Source organism: Heteronotia binoei, chromosome 10 (assembly GCF_032191835.1).
Source record: "Heteronotia binoei isolate CCM8104 ecotype False Entrance Well chromosome 10, APGP_CSIRO_Hbin_v1, whole genome shotgun sequence".
Classification (NCBI taxonomy): Eukaryota; Metazoa; Chordata; class Lepidosauria; order Squamata; family Gekkonidae; genus Heteronotia; species Heteronotia binoei.
Genome location: NC_083232.1, coordinates 76,847,560 through 76,853,660, shown reverse-complemented (window position 1 = coordinate 76,853,660; position 6,101 = coordinate 76,847,560).

Below are 6,101 nucleotides of genomic sequence, written 5' to 3'. Positions count from 1 at the left end.
GAAACTGTGTGCTCAGAATTTTACACCAAATGTGTGTCTGGTTGTGCACTCTCTACAAGCACAAACTGAAGTGACAGAAGATCATGGATTTCTGTAAGTCTGAGAAAGGTAAATTGTCCATGTGGCAAAGATATAATTTGTACAGGGGTCACATGAGAAGGGGGAGAGAAAATTAACTCTGCAGCCCTGATTCAGTTCCATAATTTTCAATAGAACTCTCTGTGTTGTTATTAGCATTTTTAAAAGCGGTGCCCTTCAACAACATGTGCTGTTCCCTTTTACAATAATAATAACAGTCCAGAAAATCCAAGTTTGATTAGCAAACTCAAGTAGGGGATGACATAGAGCCAAACTCAAGTAAGCATGAGAAACGGACTCTCCTTATCTCTCCCTGTTCAGCCCTGATTTGATATGTTGCAGCATGCATGTGCCATGTATCATTTATAGTCAGAGAGATGTAATCTTTATCATGTCCGTTTGTGATTAATGTGTCTTTTTCTAATTCCCTGCACCATAATATACTTTCACACAGGGCCTTTTTTCTACTGGAGCCCACAGAAGCAGAGCTCCACCTGGCCTGACTCACCATGCAGCAGCCACGTGCTCCCCGGACAGGTGGTGTGGCTTAATATGCAAATGAGCTCCTGCTGGGCTTTTTCCTACAAAAAAGCACTGCTTTCACAAACATTTAGGTTTGCAAGGGCAATTGAAAGAAGCATGGGTCCAGGAACAAGGAGGAGGGGTTAAGCCATTGCAGAGAAGGAAATGAAAGTTTAGGGCTCTCATTTGCGTACACAGTTATATCACTGCCAGGCAGTGCCAGCAGAAGTACTGTGGGTGGGGATATGGGAGAGGTCCACAATGCTGGCTACAGTGTCATGTCACTTCTGGTAAAAAAAAAAATGAAAGCGGTAGCTCTAGGAGTTGCTGAAATTTATGATAAAATCAGTGTTTCCAGCAATTCCTGGAGCTGTCCTATGTCACTAAAAACACACACAGATGTGACATGACATCAGAGGAGCAGGGAGGGACTGGCAGTCCTACATCTGCATGGCAACAATCCTTTGGTGGGCCTCATTAATAGATCTCTTGCTACTTACTATGGATTCAATGTCGCCTTATATATTTGATTCCGTCCCCAGAGTACTGGAAATGAGACCCCGCCTGGTCTGTGAAGCATGGCTATCTAAAATATGGTCTCCCCCTTTCTCTGAAGAAACAAACCAGGAGATCTAAATACCTTAGAATGCAAACTTTTTTTTTGTCGCTCGGAACAACTATACCTAGTGAAAAACTTTGTATGCCTGTGGAATATCATTTGTTCAATAGGCATAATTGGCTTAATAAAAGGAATAGTCTCTCCCTTTTACATAGCAATTTTTAGCCCAGTAGCGAGCCAATTTTTGCTTCTCTCTGAAGCTGCACAATGAGAGCTGAAGGTTTTACTCAAACAAATCCTGGTGAAAGCAAAGTGGACATTTTAGACAGGAGGAAATGAATGAGCCACTATGTCTTCTTGCCAGGCAGAACTCTTTCTGAAAAGAATCATAATGCCAAGTGTTGACAGTGCTTACAAATCAGAGGGATTGAATTGTGGCTCGGTCCAAAACCAAGCTGGCTTGCAACAATACTGACCCACAGCCAGGCCCAGAGCTCACTTTCCAGCTAGCATATTTATTCTGCCTTCCCATCTCGGTCACTTAGAACCCCTGCACGTGTTCTGCTGTTGGTTTGCTTCCAAGAACACATTCGGCTACCAGCCATGCCTTGAATGGACATTCTTGCCAAAGAGTGTGAAATCCAGAAGGGCAGAAGAAGGAGAGAGTCAGCTCTGTCTACATAGTTTTGTTTGAAACATGCTCCATTATCCTCCAAATAATAATAATGAAACATATTCAGCTGCCAGTGCCTGACAGGCCTGGACAATAGCACTTGCGATTATGGATTTGAGGCCTTCTCTTTCTAACAGAAGTGCTTGTTGTTGCTAGTACTTATCTTGTGGTGGCAGTATCAGTCTGTTGTGTCATGCTGGGCTGTCAGGCAACTATGAACCTTGAACAGAGATGAAAACAAGTGCTCAAATTGGCGAGGGAGGAAGAAGATACCTCCATAAGATCCATATTTCAGGCTCATAAGTCTCAATTGTCTTTGGGGGCAAGTGGCGTGACTGTCCATGGGGCCGCAAAGAGTCACTCGACTGTGACTGAACAACAAAAAATTAAGGAATATGTGTATTTCTCACTAAAATTAAGCAGATCTGGAATTGATCATTGCCGGTATGAGTTCCATGATGTAAGAAAGTAGACTTGCCAATCCCCAGGTCCCAGCGGAGGTTCTTCCGCTTTCCTAGGCTCCTTCCTGCCCCCAGTCAGCTGGCCAGCAGGGGGGGGAGCCCCGCCCCCAGAGGACCATGTGCCTTTCCACCTCCATAGTAAGTAGCAAGAGATTGAAAGGCTTCCTCTTGGGATGGTGTGTCTGTGTTACTTTAATAATAATAATAATAATAATAATATTTTATTTTTATATCCCGCCCTCCCCGCTAGGCGGGCTCAGGGCGGCTAACAGACACGGGAGTCTCATGATTCACATTAAACAATAATAGACATGGGAGTCCCGTGATTCATAAAACATAACAACTTAAACATTAATTACAATAAATTATTTAAAATACATAAAAACATATAAACATATAAGATATAAAAATAGGTGCTAAAATGATGTATTTAAGATGGCTGAGTGTCTATTCATTCATTAATCAGGTTCCGTCTTAGTTGCCACATGGTGACTCAAATGCTAACTGAAAAAGAAATGTTTTGCAAGCCCTGCGGAATTGGTTCAGGTCCCGCAGGGCTCGCACCATCTCTGGGAGATCGTTCCACCAGCGAGGGGCTATCACCGAGAAGGCCTGCTCCCTAGTGGCCTTCAACCTAACTTCTCTTGGCCCAGGGATTGTTAATAAGTTCTGAGAACCAGACCTCAGTGCTCTCCGGGGTACATATGGGGAGAGGCGGTCCTTTAGGTAGGCAGGTCCTCGGCCATATAGGGCTTTAAAGGTAATGACCAGCACCTTATAGCGAACACGGTAGACAACCGGCAGCCAGTGCAGATTGCGCAGCCCAGGCCGTGCAGGCTCCCACCGTGGTAGTCCCTCCAGCAGCCTGGCCGCCGCGTTCTGGACTACCTGGAGTCTCCGTGTTCGGTACAAGGGCAGCCCCATGTAGAGGGCATTGCAGTAGTCTAACCTCGAAGTGACCGTTGCGTGGATCACAGTTGCCAGGTCGGTGCGTTCCAGGAAGGGGGCCAACTGCCTCGCCCTCTTGAGATAGAAGAAGGCGGATCTAGCAGTGGCAGCTACTTGGGCCTCCATTGATAGGGAGGACTCCAGTAGCACCCCCAGGCTCTTGACTTTGCGCACCGGTACCAGTGGCACACCGTCAAAGGCCGGTAAAGTAGTCTCCCCTCCCGGTCCGCCGCGGCCCACGCAAAGGACCTCAGTCTTCGCCGGATTCAACTTCAGCCCGCTCAGCCTGAGCCAGTCAGCCACGGCTTGTAGTGCCCGGTCCAAATTTGCTGGGACATCACCAGCCCGGCCGTCCATCAATAGATAGAGCTGGGTGTCATCTGCATATTGATGGCAACCCAGCCCATACCTCCGTGCAATCTGGGCAAGGGGGCGCATAAAGATGTTAAACAGCATCGGGGAGAGGACTGCCCCCTGAGGCACTCCGCAATGGAGTGGATACCTCTGAGACAGTTCCCCCCCGATCGCCACCCTTTGTCCCCGACCCTCAAGAAAGGAGGAGAGCCACTGTAAGGCTAGCCCCCGAATTCCTGCGTCGGCGAGGCGGCGGGTCAGCAGCCGATGATCAACCATATCGAACGCCGCCGATAGGTCTAACAACAGCAATACTGCCGAGCCGCCTCGATCCAGTTGCCGTCGGAGGTCATCCATGAGGGCGACCAGGACTGTTTCTGTCCCATGGCCCGGGCGAAAGCCGGACTGGCATGGGTCTAGGACGGAAGCGTCCTCCAGGAATTCCTGTAACTGCACCGCCACGGCCCTCTCGATTATTTTGCCTAAAAAGGGCAAGTTTGAGACCGGCCGGTAATGTGCCAATTCGGCCGGATCTGATGACGGTTTTTTCAGGAGAGGGCGGACCAGTGCCTCTTTCAGAGGTGTTGGAAAAACACCTTCTGAAAGGGATCGATTTATAATATCCCGTATAGGATATCTTAATTCCTCCTGGCAGGCCTTAATTAGCCAGGAGGGGCAGGGGTCCAGATCGCAAGTCGTGGAACGTGCAGTGGCAAGAATTCTGTCGACTTCCTCCAAGCTGAGCGGGTCGAAGCAATCCAGAGTTGAATCAGAAGACACGCATTGGGCTTCGAGTCCACTTACTGCCTCCAAGTTGGCGGGGCAGTCCTGGCGGAGCGATTGGACCTTATCCGCAAAGAATTTCGCGAAGGCCTCGCAGCCGATTTCCAATTCCTTAGCTTTAGAATTGCCCTGAGGCAATGTAGTCAGATTCCGAATTATTCTAAATAATTGGGCTGGGCGCGAATTTGCGGATGCAATCCTAGCCGCAAAGTATGTTTTCTTTGCGGCCTTGATTGCCATCTCATAGGACTTCATAAACTTCCTATAAGATGTTCTAGTCGCCTCGTCACGAGTGCGTCGCCATTGCCTCTCTAGCCGTCTAAGGCCTTGTTTCAGCTGGCGTAATTCCGGGGTATACCACGGAGCCAGCTTAATCCGAGGTCGCAGAGGGCGCCGAGGTGCGATCTCCTCGATGGCCCTAGAGAGCCGGCTATTCCAGGTCTCAATCAGGCCATCAAGGGAGCCGCCAGAGGGCCAGGAGTCCCGCAGAGCCATCTGGAACCGTTCCGGGTCCATTTGACTCCGCGGGCGAGCCATAATCGGCTCCTCGCCTAAACAGGTTCGGGGGGGCATATTCACACGGGCCTTGAGGGCGAAGTGATCCGACCATGGCACAACCTCTGTGGTTATATCGCTCACTACAATCCCGGCCGCAAAGATCAGGTCTAACATGTGCCCGGCCTGGTGGGTGGGGGTCACAACGAATTGAGAGAGTCCCAGTGTCGCCATGGAAGACACTAGGTCCGTCGCCTGACTGGAGGACGGGTCATCGGCATGGACGTTGAAGTCACCCAGGATTATCAGCCTTGGGTGCTCCAGCGCCCAGCCTGTCGCCGCCTCAAGCAGGGACGGTAAGGCGTTGGCCGGTGCGTTAGGCGTACGGTACACCAGCCAAATCGCCAACCCCTCTTCATCCCCTTTGAAGAAGTTGGCAGCAACTCATGAGTAGAGAGGCCAATCCCTCGCTTCAGAGTCACCAGAAATGGGGTGGGGTGGGGAGGGAAAAGTCTGCTGAGCATTTCATTATTCCCTATGTGGAGATCGATTCTCATAGGTTATAATGGGGAATTGATCTGGAGGTTTTGGGGGCTCTGGGGGAGCTGTTTTTTGAGATAGAGGTGCCAAATTTTCAGTATAGTATCTAGTGCCTCTCTCCAAAGTACCCCCCAAGTTTCAAAATGATTGGCCCAAAAGAAGGTGCCTTCATTATTTCCTATCCTTCATTATTTCCTATGGAAGAAAGACATTTAAAAAGGTGTGCTGTCCCTTTAAATGTGAAGGCCAGAACTCCCTTGGAGTTCAATTATGCTTGTCACACCCTTGTTTCTGACTCCGCCCCCAAAGTCCCCAGATATTTCTTGAATTGGACTTGGCAACCCTATAAGAAAGGCAGAATATGAATGTGATATACTGATAAAGAATATTTATACTGATAACTATTGCACTCTAATCTGGGGAAAGGGCAGGGTGTGTAGGAAATGTTTTTTATTTTCTAAGAACACACCAAACATTAACTAAAAACATTTTCAGAACCAAAATAACTTCAGTTCTGAAATCGGCTAATTGCTCTCTCTATCTGCCCCCTCCATTTCCCCCAGAATGCCACATGGTTCAGTCTTCAACGTGCAGGAGCATATAAACCAGGGGTGGGGAATTTGATGTGTCCCTCAGGAATTGTTGGACTGAACCAAGCCATGTGGCAGCCTCCCTGGGGCCTGGCTGG